The sequence below is a fragment of the Lichenostomus cassidix genome, chromosome 6 (assembly GCF_008360975.1).
Source record: "Lichenostomus cassidix isolate B80296 chromosome 6, HeHo_3.0, whole genome shotgun sequence".
Classification (NCBI taxonomy): domain Eukaryota; kingdom Metazoa; phylum Chordata; class Aves; order Passeriformes; family Meliphagidae; genus Lichenostomus; species Lichenostomus cassidix.
Window position 1 is genome coordinate 15,981,587 of NC_139487.1, and position 15,532 is coordinate 15,997,118.

General features: G+C 42.0%; 2 long non-coding RNA genes across 2 annotated transcripts; one reads left to right on the forward strand and one right to left on the reverse strand.

Moving 5' to 3' along the window:
* Positions 1-308: 308 nt before the first annotated feature.
* LOC146435331 (uncharacterized) lies at positions 309-11,595 on the reverse strand. Its single transcript, XR_014853204.1, has 3 exons — positions 10,522-11,595; positions 9,731-9,816; positions 309-399 (listed from the first exon to the last, which is right to left on the reverse strand). It is a non-coding gene; the product is annotated as an uncharacterized LOC146435331 (long non-coding RNA).
* On the forward strand, positions 4,176-10,595 carry LOC146435332 (uncharacterized). Its single transcript, XR_014853203.1, has 3 exons — positions 4,176-4,355; positions 4,448-4,622; positions 9,230-10,595. It is a non-coding gene; the product is annotated as an uncharacterized LOC146435332 (long non-coding RNA).
* Positions 11,596-15,532: the final 3,937 nt, after the last annotated feature.

Here is a 15,532-nt window from a genome sequence, read left to right on the forward strand (position 1 = left end):
GTGAGAGTCAGCTTGGTATCCACCCATTCACCAGGCTCTGAGCAGCCCAGGAAGGCGCAGGCTCAGAATAAAACTGCCTCATCCTAATAAGGCAGAGCAGCCTGGCAGTGACATAGTCTGGATGCCTTCTATATGAACTAATGCAAGGCACAGGGGAGCTGCCTCTGCGTGGCTCAGGAGCTGTGTCATCTTTCCATCAATACCAGAGTGTGGTCACCTCAGCAGATCGCTGGTGCTGAGCTGCACACAAGTGCTGTGCTCGCATGCGTGCTGCAAGAAAATCTCATGTTACATGAAAAGCCACTTACCGATGTCCTGGGTTACCCTCTGCATCTCCTTCAACAGGAAAGCCCAGGGAAAAGAAAACACTCATCATGACTGACTAGCAAGCAGGTTTTTCTGCACAGGGGACATAAAATTATAGCAAGTATTTTTTGACCCTGTAGTAAAGTGATACTGCTTCTTTGTTTGACTTGTCAAGACCTTCCTTTGTTTAGATTTAACTTGATATGACTGAGTCCTTTAGAAATGATAGATTTGAAGTGGAAGGCAACAGCTCAGAAGAAGGGCATCTATGCAAGCAGCCATGTCTCTGTCTATGGCTGGGCAGAGGTGGCAAGGTGTCTACTGAGGTAGGAGCTGCTGCTCATTTATTTTGAAGAAATGCCTTTATTTATTGATATATTAATAACATATCCACTACTCTAATGCATTCCAGGGAGAGGCAGATCTCCCTACTGATGTCAAAAGAATCAGCTAAAAACAGGCCAATAATAATTTCTAGACTTTAAAGCAAGCTCTGTGGCTGTGCAGAAAGGAGGAGATTTAGCACTAAAAGCACAAATAAGAAATAAGTCATTCACAAAGCAGAAAGTAAGTCTACCACGTCAAAAATTATTAATGTAGTTGCTGTTCTTATACTTCATAGCCAAAAAGTGATCCTTCCTGCAGCAATATTTCTATCTGAATTTTTAGGATATTTGCTTAATTAAGTCCTGCAAGATGTGCCTTTTGTGCCAAAACCTTCATTTTGGTCTATTGGCATTGTGGACCTTTCTCATTCAATCAGAAATACCCCAGGTATTAAAATGAAAATCAATGCTCAGCTACATCTACTACATCTTACTCTTTTCTTTTAATGGTTTTAAATATTGACCCAAAATATGGTGGCATGTTGACATTTCATACTTTTGCAAAGCAGCAAAATTAAAGCAAGTGGTGACCTTTTCCTACCACCTGCAATAATCAAGTATGGCTCTACTGGCCTCTCAATCCTCCTCCATGCCCTCCATCCAGGTTTTGTACTAGAATGGGGTATTATTGGTGGCTAAAAAAAGAGCAAGGAATTGTGGTGAGGGAAGGAGAATGTGCTGAGGTGCTCTTGGGTGAATAAGCAGTGCAATTGAAAAGATTTTGTTTAAAAACAGATGTTTATCTCTGAGCAGAAGAAAGTATGAGTTTATTCAACTCTCAGTTTATGAGACAGTTTGAGTTTGTTTAATCATCATTGAGGCTCCCTAACCTTCAACTACAATTAATTTTCAGTTTGGAGGAGGTGCTCTCATTTGCTCATCAATTACTCAAGAAATGAAGGTAACCCTGACATTCCCATACAGAGGGGAGTTTCCACCACAAACCTCTCAGTCACTGTAAGCAGCTCCTTTAATAGAAGACTTCTACAAATCATAAGATACTCAAGAGGTGCATCAGACCCAAGCATAAGTACACCTCTATGATAATAATGCAGAAAAGAAGTTGGAATTTTGAAAGGTACTCCCAAAAGCCCTTTGAATTAATGCACAGACATATTGCCAATGAAAATGGTGACAGACCCCTTTGACATGCCATCTCCTACAGATAAACCTTTTCTCTGCCATGTCAGACTCCACCAGTGAGAGGATTGAAACTGGCTCTGACTAGAGACCTACAATTCACTCACCAGGCTCCTATGAATTTCACTTGCAATTCGTTAATAGTTTCAAGTTTCTAGACACAGGGTTTCAAGAGTGTGCAACTTCCCTGCACATAGTGGAGCTATGGCTTCCACTTCAAATTTCTGCATTTGAGGAAGTGGACAGAACCAGTAATTTGAATTTGTAGACCTTGAAACACTCCATCTCTGTTGGAGCAACAGAGAGGAGGATTGCAGTGCACTCAGCAAAGAGACAAAAATGTGAGCAAGTGTGTGGCAGTGCCACCAAAGCATTGTCAGGGTGCCCTGCCAAGCCATTGTAGGTGTAGTCAGTGTAGAAACCCATCTGAAATTTTTCACAAAACACTTTCCATGTGGCCGACGTCTTCTACAGGTCAAAACAAAAGAAAGGTCATTATCTCATCTCTCACCTGCCTCAAGCAGACAGGATAAAAACAGATGCTGATACATCAGCATTTCACACGAGATAGAAATTGTCATTTATGACCACCTCTGCATTTTTCACCTTTAGATAAAGGATTTCTTCCCTCTGCACCAGAATCTGTCAGCAGACATCAAACAATAATGGTATATTTAAGTGTAGTTACTCAGGACTATGTACCCAAGCACCTACAGCTGAGAAAGTTATTCATTCAGTTAGCCAAATCTGGAGCCTCATTCTGCTTCCCCTGAAGAAATGCTCCATCATCATTCCACTGCTTATGCTCTTGTTCTGGCATCCACAGAAAGCCTGGTGACTCAGAAATGCCCACTCTTGGGCAAAAGAAAATGGAAGACACTACAGAATGTGAGTACAGGGAGTCTCTCCAAGGCAGGGAGCTCACTCATCTCCAGCATCAGTGGTAATGCGGGTTTACTAACCTGAACTCCTTCATTCTGATTGAGAAATAGGTCCTTCATTTCATTACTGTCTTTATTGTTAAGTTTCTCTTTCCTCTCTCCTGTTGCTATAATGACAGAGTGGCGAGTCCAGTCCCAAGCAACCATTCTGAGTATGTATTTCAACATGGCTGTGGTTAATTTGCTTGTCAGATAGCAATCCAGGTCCCTCAGGCATGTTGCATATTTTATCTTTCCCATATCACTAATTATAACCATGGTTGTGATTAGAATGCTGAGATTCACCATCCTACATGTCATTCTTTCCTTGCTTATCCTAACTTTGATTTCAGCCTCCTCTCTCTGGCTCCAACAGCAAAGAGACATCAGTGACAGGGAGTGTCTGCCAATGCAGCAGGAGTGAGCCAATGCTGATCCCTCTTCTTGTAACATGTCCTGGCTAAACACGTCCAGGCTAAAACATCATTACAGCCAAATTTGCACATCCCCAAAAGCAGTATTACTTTGTATCGCTAAGTACTAGTGTGAGCAGCACTCCTCACAAGCTTCTTGAACAGACAACCTTTAGATTAAATGGAGGAACTGGAAGCAGGTTTTAAACTACATTTTCCATATACTGGAGGACATTTCTTATGTTTAGTTGCACTAAAAGTACCTAATCCCTTTAAATGCTTATCCTTTCAGAGACCTGCTAGGGTGCTTGAAATGAGGGAATTCAGACCAACAGACCCGGGGTAATTAAAAAAAAAAAAAAGAAAAAAAAAAGAGTGAGGGAGACAAAAAAAAGATACATGGCCTTCAAAAAAGAATTGTGCAAGACTCAGGACTCAAATATCCGATCCCAGACTCTCTTTGCTTGGTTGCCTTCTAGCGCTGCAGAAAACTCAATTTCACAGATATCTACTTTTTCCACTTCCACATCCAGGTGCCCTGAGTTGCACCCATTTTTACGTCCAGAGCTGCCTCAGCTGAGGGTGAGCAGAGGTGTTCAGCATCCTGCTCTGCATCAACCTGCTCCACAGCCAGAAGCAGGGCTTTAGTTCAGCCTGGTGGCAGGAAATACATGGCCATGGGGCAGTGGGTTTCCAGGTCTCAGAGATGGCAGACAGATGCCATGGCAGCTCCTGTCTTCCTGTAGAACAGAGGATGAGGTGGGGCTCTCTCAGGTACTTATTCTGATGCTTGGCTGCTCGTGCCTGTGGGTAAGAAAGCTGTGATTCTGGACAGGATGCCTTTGTCGCTGGGTGACCTCTTCATCCTCCGTGAGGCAACACTCCCCATCTCACCAGCTGAAGCCCAGGCACTGGTCAGACCATACTCAGGGCACTCCAGGGCAAGCAGGGAATTCTGGTTACTTCCCCTGCTGCCAGAAATGCTGGCACACATCACTGTTCAAGTGCCAAACACAACTCATCTTTGGGGCAGGAACCATGGCTCACAACTCCCCTCTTCCTCTGAGTGCCCTAAGCTGTAGCCCACAGCCCCGCAGACTTTTAGTTTCTTTGTATTTGTGCTTTCTCTCCTTTAATTAATTTTGGTTTGGCAGAACACATTCAAAAGGAGAGAAGGGTGTTCTTCCAGGGTAAGTGGTTGCCTTGGAAATAAGATATGTGGATTTGAATTCTCTCAAGTTGAGAAGAGAACCAAATGTAAAGCCCCTGCTTTCTCTCTAAGGGCAGTAACCACCCACTGCCATGGAAAAGGTGCATATCTGAGACATACAGCAAGCTACAGCCCACTCCTGGAAGAAATAGACCTTGGAATTGTCCTCAGGACAGAGCCAGGACCAGGCTCCTGCAGGAAGGCTTTTCCCTGAAGCTTGAAGCCTGTAGCAGGACATTTTACTCAGGTAATTATCCAGACAACTTCTTGCTGAGCATACAGACTTTGCATGACCCTTTTCCCAGGCTTTCTGACTGCTAAGCTATAGTGTCAGGGAGAAAAGAAAAAACAATCAGTGATTTTGCCTAATAATTGGTATGGTAATAATGATGCTTTCTGGAATGAGCCAGTAGGTACAAGTTCAAGTGAAATAGTTTTATATCTGATTTAGCTACTTTTTTGGCTGAAAAACACTTTCCCCTGTAGCTTCTTTCCAAGCAATGTTAGCATTAGCTCTGGGCAACTTACAGCTAGTCAAACTGCAAAAAGGTTGCCTCAAGGCATGATCATTCTGAAAAAATGCCAAGAGATTCACAAGCTGGACATAGATCACTTGCTGAGTGTTTTAGGCTACTGTGAAGGTGCCAAATGAAGACACTTCAGGCATCCATAGCAAAGGCCCAGGGGCCAGAGAGACTGTGACCCTGCCCAACCTTTAAGCCCTACTGTCTTGTGTGCCGAAGATCAAAGGCAACAGAAATAACAGTTATCATGTTACATTATGCTGTTTCAAGACACAAATGCACATATTTTCACTTCAGCTTTTCCTGTGCTTTAAGAAAAGTGCAATTTTAAAAATGAACCCAAAAATACTGTGGTATTAAACTGGGTATGTCCGAAAGCCAAGCCTGTTATGTTTTGCTACTTTCAGTTAGTTTACACTAAGAGGATTTTTAGGAGCTCAACATACCACTGCTGTCCTGGAATAATATTTCACAGTGTAGTAAGAGACGCTGTCTTATTTTTCTTCTTGGCCCAGAGTGAATAATTCAGCACTGCATGTTTCATAGTCTGAGTCATAAATGTTGAAATTGATTACACAGAGGCATTGGAGCAGTCTCTCATTTTGTTTGCTTAAAGAACCACTGAAATTCATTGAGACATTTACAATTCCCATGAAACTCAGGCTTCTGACTTGAGGCTTTTTATTTCCCCCTGCCACTGTCAGGACAGCACCTCCAAGGGCACAGTACATGTTCAGAAATCTCAAGAGCACTTAAACCCCCCAAATTTCTGAGAAAATGTATGAGGAACATTGCTTAATGTGGCTTGCTTCTAGCAGTGAACAGGTATTACCACTACAGAGGTATATGCTATTTCTCAGTATTGTGTAACCTCCGTGGCAGTCCCTGTTCTTCTGTTTGTGAAGAATTTTACTATTTAACCAAGTTTCTGTTCACTGAAATTGCCTTTTAACTCTCTAACACCCCTTTTGGTAGCAGAAGAATGCAACTGGATCCTCCCAACCCTTCTGCCCCATGACCAACAAACCTACCCTCCTTTACTTCTCCTCTGTCCTATGCTCAGCCTCCTCCTCAGACTCCCATTTTAATGGCTTACCTTTGAATTAATATATTTGTCAATAACTGCACTTAAGAAAAAATACATACTAATAACCATCCTAGAAGGAATAAGCCCAAATACACTAGAATGCAGAATGAAAGACATTAAAGCCTTGGATTTTTTCAAAAAAGATGGGATTTTGCTTCTTGCCTTTGGAACCAGTTGTGATCCACAGTACAAGAATCATTTGTGCCCCTGTTGAAGACCAGACAGAGCTGAAGGAAATCTACGACAGAAAAGGCAGCAAATCCAGCCTGGTTTGATGTTGTACTTCAAAGAGGTATAACTGACCCGATCCTTTACACCAATTCCAACACAAAGCAGAACAGTGTTTGCTATTTTGATATGGAGATCAGAACTGATGCTTGGACTTCCTGAGACACTCCCTGTGGAAGAGCTACCTAACATGTAACTAGAGCCTAACAGAAAGGTGCAGCTCAAGGTAATGTGGCTGGCATGAAAAGGGCATTAGCAACACCACTTTCAATTCTGAATCTGCTGCCTCTGGAAAAATCTCAGTGGAAGACTAGGACATGCTGCCCCATTTAAACAACTGAGTTACATTACAGTCAGTAGTGCAGATCTTCATCTGCCTGTAAGCAACTTTTATTGCAATGCTTAATTGTTTTCTGCAGGCTGATGGAGGCTCTGGGGCAGATCAAGGGAGCTGATGGAACAACTCAGCAGTCCATTCATTAGACCTGCTGTCTGACCTGGACTGGGCAGGATTTTCTGCACAGAATGTTCCTCTTCCCCAGCCTCACAGGGCAAATCAGAGTACATTCAATTAAGATACAGCAAAAACTTCAGTTAGAAGGAAATAACCTAATTCATATTTCTCTGGGACATGAGACTGATACATCCATCTTTATTAAAGCAAACAGAACAAGGATAAAAACAGTCAGCAATCCAGGGCCAGAAAACAACCCGTACTGTACACAGAGGGTTTAAATATTATTCTTAGAAGGATCATCTTTTAAAGAACTGCCAAAATGTTCATTGGCCAGAGCTAGTGCCCTCTGACTTATAGGAAGTTGTATCTTTTAAAATGTTTTGTCTCTGTGATAACCTTAGGAAGGGGCCATCACACACCTCATTACAGCCTCATGGCTCATTCTGTGCTTGTTTCATGCCTTGCAATCCTCCCTTTGTTGGTTGTATTTGCAGCACTGTATTTCAGTACCACCCTGATCAACTGATTCCCCATAAGAACATTTGGAATGAGAGTCATGGAATTGTTTAGGTAGGAAAAGACCTTTAAGATCATCAAATCCAGCAGTTACCCTAACACTGCCAAGTCTACCACTAAACCATGGCCCCAGGTACCATATCTACACCTCTTAAATAACTCCAGGGACAGAAACTCAAATGCTTCCCTGGTCAGTCTGTTCTAATGCTTGACAAGGCTTTCCATGGAGAAATGTTTCCTAATACCCAATCTAAACTTCCCCTGGTGTAACTTGAATCCTATCACTAGTTGCCTGGGAGAAGAGGCTGATCACCACCTTGCCATAATCTCCTCTCAAGCAGTTGTAGAGAGCAATAAGGTCTCCCCTGAGCCTCCTCTTCTCCAGGCTAAACACACCCAGCTCTCTCAGCTGCTCCAGACCCTTCACTAGCTTTGCTGCCCTTCTTTGGACACACTCCAGCACCTCAGAGTCTTTCTTGCAGTGAGGGGCCCAAAACTGACCACAAGATTTGAGCTACAGCCTCAGCAGTGTCAGGGGAAGGGACTTACATCTTTGAAAAACCATACAGTGAAATCACTCCAGGGAGAAGAATTTTCAGGCGAGCTAGAAAACCCTCATAGTCACTGATGAGACTTGGGAATTCCATGGAAAGGAGCACAGGCATGAGGGAGCACCCATCAGGAGGGAAGGGGAGCTCATGTGCTGCCAACCCCACAGTCCCTCCTGCTGCTGTGTATCTGCTTTGCAAAGCCCCAGACACTCAGGGCTTGCTTGGCTTGCTGCATGCTTTATTACCCGTGTTAGAGAAGTGGAGGGGAGGGATTTGCAGTGAAAACCAGTAACACTGTTGAGAACCTTCTATACCTTGCAGCCCAAGGGCTCCAAGCGTTTTCCCAGGTGCTGGTGTCCCCTCGGGGCTGCTGGGATGTGCCAGGCTGAGCACAGGGGCTGCTCACCCCCAGCACTGCTCTGCTGCTGAGCTGGTTTGGTTTGAGCTCTGGCAGGGAGCAGTTCACTTGCATCAGTGCAGAGTTATTCCGGGCAGCCTCCCAGGCTCATGCATCGGTTTTAAAAGCTTACTTAGTAAATATCACATTTCATATTGTTTCATCTACCACTTCCCATCCCAGTCTCAAGGCTAAGGACAAAAGCAATAATTGAACTTTGCATCAATCTGCAGCTGGTCTCCTTTCCCCTTCCCCAGGATTTCCAAATAGCAAGCATTACCATTTCCCTAGCAGGCACCCCAAGCCCACAGTGACACAAAAGCCAAGTGAGGCCATGACACCTCTTCAGGAACACAAGAGGAAATGAGACCCAAGACACCCATGAACTGGTAGAAAGTCGAAACTATTTCAGTCTGCTCCTGGGTTTAAAGAGTAAGCTTCCAGGACAAAAGATTGGGGAAAACGTTCTCTTGAAAAGACTCACAGTAAATGAGAAAGGTCAGCAGTGACAAAGCTGCTGAAGAGACAGTAACTGTAGCTAATGAGATGGGCTGCTGCCTGGCTGTGTGAAACCCAAGGATTTGCTTGTGAAGTATTTTAAGTTTTTAGGGCCTTGCCACCCTTGCATAGTATGCTGAAATAGTTCATACAAAAAAAGATGTTTCTTTTCCCTTTCTTTTATTGTTAATGCCTTAAACACATCATTGTGTCCTCTTTTAGGTCTTTTTTCCTAGAAAAATCAGCTGAAGGTAGGTAAAGGATAGAGCTTCAAAACTTTGCACACCCAGCATTAATGTGAACTTAAATGTATTTTGCAGGTGGGCAATTACTTCTGTGCAAATTTTTTCATTAGAAAAAGTTGTAGCATTTGGAATGGCCAGTTCCAACATTTTCCTAATATATTTTTTAGTTAAAAATGAAACAAAGTTCCTATTAGGGTCATTTTATCTTGTCATCTCCAAGTTGGCATCTATCTTCCTTTCTTAGCACATCTCTGTTCTTTCCCTGCTGGAGATAAGCTGGGGGATTTGCATGCTATTTTCTCACTGACTCATTTTCCAAATATGGCCATTTAACAAATATTCTTTCTGCAGGCAGCCATCCCCTTCAGAGCCATCATAAAGGAAATTACTCAATCAATAAAGTTAATTTTCCCTCCCCCCTGAAGCAGCCACCCACCTCAGCAGATGTTCTGAAACAGACTGAAACAAAGCTGGAAACCTACTCAGGTCCAAACATCTCTTGCCAATGTCTCCGCAGTTAACATTGAAATTAATTCTTTATCTATACTAGGAAGCAATGCAAAGAGCAAGACTGTGTTCTGCTTCTTTAATTAGCTGACTGCAAGATTAATAAAGAGCAGTGAAGAGCTCTGGTCCATTCTTGCTATGTTTAGAGTCAACCCACTTCTGTGATAAATACTGTTTTCATGTTGAAACAAATTCAAAGTTGACATTAAAGCCTACCAGGTGCCCCTTGTGCACAGCATGAATTGCCATCATTCTAAAATTGTCCCAGTGGGACAGAAGAGCTATTTCCACTGCCTTGTTTCATCTCAGGAGGACGTCTGCACTGTAAAGGAAGGTGAGACTCACCTGGAGAGCCCAAGGGAACCCTGCAGCTTATGGATGCTCTCGGGGAGACCCTCAAAACTACTTGAGTAGGGTCTGGTTTTGCAAACCTGTGGGAAGTAATAAACAATAACCTTGATTACAGGAAGGAAAAACAATACTTGCTTTACTCCTCTTCTGTTTTGAATAAGAAAAATGAGATTCAGTATTGGATATACTAAAACAGGGACCTTGGGATCTAATCTACTCTGCTTTACATGAACCTGATGTTAATGTAGAAAGTCCAGACTCAAACTGAAAAAGTTCAGGACTAGGTTCCCCTACACAAGAGTCTTACCTTGTCCAAATTCTTGCCATGTGCAATTTCCCTGATTTGAACTTGTTGGCAAAGGCAGCACAGAAGTTAGTCTCAGTTTAAATTTCTGTGCAAATCACACTCGGGTAGAAGTGGCACAGGATGTAGTGAGTGCATTAGCTAATCTTAATAAAGTTTGGAAGAAAATAGAAAAATGAAGGTTTCAATTTAAGGTTTAAGAAAAAAGAAAAAATACAGGTGTTCTCAGGAATAATATCAAGACAACTTGTTAACTACTGAGCAAATCTCCACCCATGATCCAGACTAGGGCTGGGTGGGGGATGCTGCAGATATTCCAGGATCCTGCCTGTGAATTTCTGCCACCTCATGCAGGTGGGATGGGAATTTTCCAGAGTATGGGACACCAGAGGAGGATGACCCCTGCTTTGACCTTGTGCTAATAAAGAAGTGCTTGAGTACTATAGGAGCTTTGCATTCAGACCTTAGCAACTGCACATACCTGTGGCTGCTGGTTTAGCAGAAATTTCCATCCTGCTGACACCATGGGCTCTTGGAGAGCTGGTTGCAAAGAAATTAACCACTATAATTTCAAACAGAGCTGTTGGTGTTAAAAAGACAAAGGTTAATGATGAACGGAGGAAAATCATCTCAAAGAAGATCTGATCAGTCAGTGCCTGATTTGATAGGCGATCCACCTGAAAAGATGGAAGCTGGTTAACACAATGCAGCTGGCTTCCTAGATGGGCCTTCTGCTGTGGAGAGCAAGCAGGACACTCACTGCTGCTGGTAAAATCAGTAGCAAAAGTTTATGCCTTCACAAGCCTGTGGGCTGCTTCAACTGAATTGATAATTAAAGATGGTGCACAAAATCTTCCTGTGATTTAAAGAGGTATCTGTGACGTATCATATATAATGAGCTTAAATTTGGAGGTCCAGCACATTTGTACCAACAGCTCCTGAATATGAGTAATTCTTCTGCTTATTGCTGGGCAGCAGAGCACCAGGTCAATTTACCTTTGTTTTTCTGCTTAACTATCTGGTATAAATGCTGTCAGAAGAGTCCAGCTCCAGCTGTGTCACCTGTTGAAAAGAACAAAGATCAAGGATATTGCTGGGAATGTTTACCACATAAGAGACTCCAGCTGCAGAGTGGTGTTTGGTGTGTCATCCTGCCTGGGCATGCAGTCCCTGTTTTACTAACACCAAGCTCCTAAAGATCAGGGCTGACGACAGACTGCAGACACATGGAGCTTCCAGACCTTGAGATAACTCTCTACACCTCCTCCCCAGCAATCACATCTGATCTGCAGCAGCTGTCTCATGCATTTAAGCTCCCTTCTTCCTAACCACTGTGAAGGTGGTTACATTTACAGTTCAAAATCCTGACTTGGACACATCTGAGCCCAGGGAAAGGCTGCTCTGTACTGATCATTAACAGCAGTAAATTATATGCTAACTGCTTAGGGCTCAACTATTGTCTTTGTACAGGAAAAAGGCTGGATATTATTGAACATGGAGAACAACTATAAAATTATGAACACTCTCTTTTTATTCTCTCCTTTTTTTTTTTTTTTTTCTTATTTCCTTGGCTTTTACTTTGTTATACTTCAGTTGGTTTGGTTTTGGGTTTTTTTAATATTTTGTAGGTTATTTTCTGTTTAATAAGATATTTTCCATTCACAAAGCCCTCTTTCTTTTGCTGCCATCATATTTGCAGTTTCTCCATGCCACTGAAGTTCTCCCAATGTGAGGAAAGAGCTTTGCCTTTTGGCCTTCCAGTATTGGGCTTTATAATTAAATTTAGAAAAATAAAATGTCAGGGGCTTTTGAAAAATTGTCAAGAGGTAATTTTTCTTTGAATGCAAAGCACAAACTCCATATGCATTCCACCCTTGACAAAAGATCTGGGTGTGGGTAAAGCTAAACAAGCCTTGATCTATCTGATTCTGAAGAACGACTGAGGAACTTTTCCTTCCATTTCTTGGAAGGCTGTGCTGGCTTTGTGTCCCACCCTGGAACCTTGGTCTTCATACACCCATGTTGTTCTGCTGAGAGCAGTCAGCTGTGTGCTGGGTTGCTGCTCCCCATTCTTACTCAGAACTGCTTCAGCATCTGGGTGTTGCTGTCTTGCTCATGTATTTATGGAAGTCAGAGAAAATCTTAGCACCTTCCTTTGTGAGTTTTGTAGGACCACAAGTGGAGCCTCCTAAAGTGTTGTTTCGAAGGGATCTGTGACACTTCTAGCATTCTTAATGCAGCATTCATGGACCATCATTGACCCAGGATAGATTTTTTTTCTCCTTTTCTAAATATTACTGATGCATGAAGAGATAGGCATTCAGTTCAGCTTTGGCTCCTCAAATTAAAAATGTATGTGCCTTGTGGTCTGCTGCATTGGAGGTGCTTGTACCTTTAGGCTTTTAGAGATGATTATAATTGATCCTGTACTGAAGTGGAAGAAAACACATTTGACTTGTGGAGTCAATGGAAATACTCATAAGCTTCTGTGAGGACTACATTTGGATGAGTTCTCTGAGCAGCAGGTGACAACCCATGATGCTTTTGCTCTTGGGACATGCTATCTTTTCTTAGAAGCTATTAAGTGCTTGTCCAGTGAAGTGTGGGGTACAGGCAGTCTGCCTGGCAGTGACCTGAGCTGTCCAAAGGTGCAAAGCCCTCAGCACTGCCTCTCTGCTGGCAGTTTCCTTGCACAGAGCTGCAAATAGCTCAAACAGCACTGCACCAATGCAGCTGTGGAGCTTGTGCTCAGCTGGTTGGCTGACTGCTGCTCTGGGGCTGCCTGGCACTCCCCTGTGTTGGTGTGCTGAGCAACTTCCTCCACATGGGCTCTCTGTGATGTTACATCTCTGGAAATTCTTGTCCCCACCTGCTGTTGTGCAACTGAGAGAGATGAGAACTACCAGAGCTGAAGACTGAATTTCTTATGGGCTATTCAAATTTGCTTTTAGCCAGTCTTCTCTTGTGACTAGCAGTAAACAACATCAGAATAAAGAAAATTAGTGTACAGCCCTCTCCCTTAGAAAGACAAGAAGCCTCTCTCTCCTATCACATCCACCCCTTCTCAAAATCTAGAAGACATTACAAGGAACTCAGAATAATTTAGCTTCTTGTCAGCTTCTTTAAGTAGTGATTATTGTAGTTTCCCCATGCTGGGAAATGAGCCTATATTGACTCACAGGGATAAAGCATTTTACTCTGATTTTTCTTAACCCTGAGAATTTGTTTGCTATAGAATAGTCTTGGCCAGGAGCTGCAGGCAGAAATCAGTGTTTTGAGGCTGAATGCAGATGGTAGCAGCTCACTGTGCAGTCACTGAAAGGGTTTTTCTACAAAGTCAGGAAACAGACCTGAATAGATTTAGGTGTGAATTCTGACTTCACATCACTGTTACCTTGAACACTTCTCTTGCACTTGAATTACTTTCTTGGGCTAAGTTGCTCTATTCTGCTTTTACCTATGGCCATGTTGCCATGGCAAAGTCACTCCTGCATGTGTATGTTTTAAATACATAACCTACAAAGCACTTTGGATTCCTTTGAAATGGTAGGCATCTATTTTCCAAGTGATTTTCTTGTTTTAAATACAACTGGTAAAACAAATGGAGAATATGCTACCAGCAGGCCAATTTGTATTTCCACAAGAGGATCCCTAAAAACCTATGTACATTACACATGTGAGTGAGTATTCTTTCAGCACACGCCTTTATAGGATCAGCCATCTATATAACATGTTTGGTTTCATGCTGTCATTATGATGTGACATAACAGCTTGTTTTTATAACAAGTATGGAAGATTATACTATAGCAGCCCTGGGTTGAAAACAACAGTGTAGATTTTTTCCTTCATAGTATCACTTCTCTAAATAAATTGTAGAGTCATTTATGTATTTATTATTATGTTAACAAAAATTTTCATTAGCAAACATTTTTGACTTTACATGTCTCTGACTAAATTAAAAAAAAAGTCAAATTACATGGGTAATGCTCTGAACATGCACATTTCATCCCTCAAAGTATTAGCCAGAGAGCTCTTTAATAGCAATTTTTCCAAAGATTAAAAAACAAGTTGCATATTGCTTACCTCAAGCACAGTAGTAATTTTTTTCTTGCTTATTGATAAGGTACTCTGGAAGTGCCTTTTCATTTTAAGAAGAAGGATTCTGGCAATCAGCAGAATATGGAAAGAGGGGGTAGGCTGACTACTGCAAGTTACAGAACTATTCAGCATTACAGATCCATGCCTTTTTTTCTCTTCTTCCAGAGGTTTTGATTACCAGAGAACAACAATCTGAGCCAAATACTTGGAGAAAGGGTCTAGAAGAAGTCAGTGTAATTGCTGTTTAACATTATAAAGCAATCCACACTGCAGATGAAGGCAGTATTATAGAAGTGCAGGTGCTATTCTGGATGCTGTTTGCTTCCAAGGGGTGTCTTTTGGGAGTGTATCCCTTTCTCTTTCCTTGTTAATGATTTCAAATACAGTCTATGAGTTCTTTGTGAGTACTAAGGTGCTTTATAAATTCAATATAAACTAGCAAAGCACAGGAGCAGCAATGAACTTTCCTGAGCTCACTGTTTAAAGTGTTTGGAACTCTTGGTGTTGGGCATAGCATAAGGACATGAAGAGCACACAGAGCACTCTACATCTGCATCACTTCTAGCAGGTTATAGGGAGGAGAATGGGAATAAAACACATTTTTGAAACTAGTCAAGACAAAATCACACTACTTTGAGAAGGACATGGACAGAGAAATTGAAAGAGGAATACTAGCTAGTAACAAGTTCTGCTGTTTCTGGAGATGTCTTAGGACACTAAAATTTGTAAAGGCTACTGGCATCAGGACTGGAAATCTTCAGGGTCATTGACACACACATATGCAAAAGGATGATATTAAAGCCAAGGAATTTAAAGTGTCTCCAAAACTGGTATTAAGTACAGCTTTTCTTAAGTTCCTTTTTGTAATTATTTTCCATATCTAGAAGTGCACCTACTGTAGTTATTTGTGTACTACAGGAAAGGACAGAATGTTACCTATAAATAGGTCAGAAAAGATAGACAGGGTGTCTTTGCATATAAGAATGTTTTCTTTTCCTGTGTGAGTTTAATAGGATAGATGCCAATGCTTTTATGAATTATGAATGCAGCAGTCTTCTTTCCAAATGAAGAGGTTGGAAATGTGCCACTGGAATGAGGTGCTCATGTTACATACTGCCAGCAAATTCCTGTTGCTTTGATGAAACCTAAATTACTAAAGCGCTTTTCTTCTGAAAAACATTACTCTTACCCATAATGATGTTGCATTGTATATACTCCTCTAGAATAAAAGAGGAAAAAATAATTAGGGTAGAAAGCAATGTCAATCACAGTTCTAACGGAGAAATTCATGTGCTATGCCCCTGATGTAAACAGCTGTTTGTATACCACCTACTTTCCTCCTTCAATAAAACATAATCCAGCTTTATGACTTATCAGGCATTCATTACTATTCT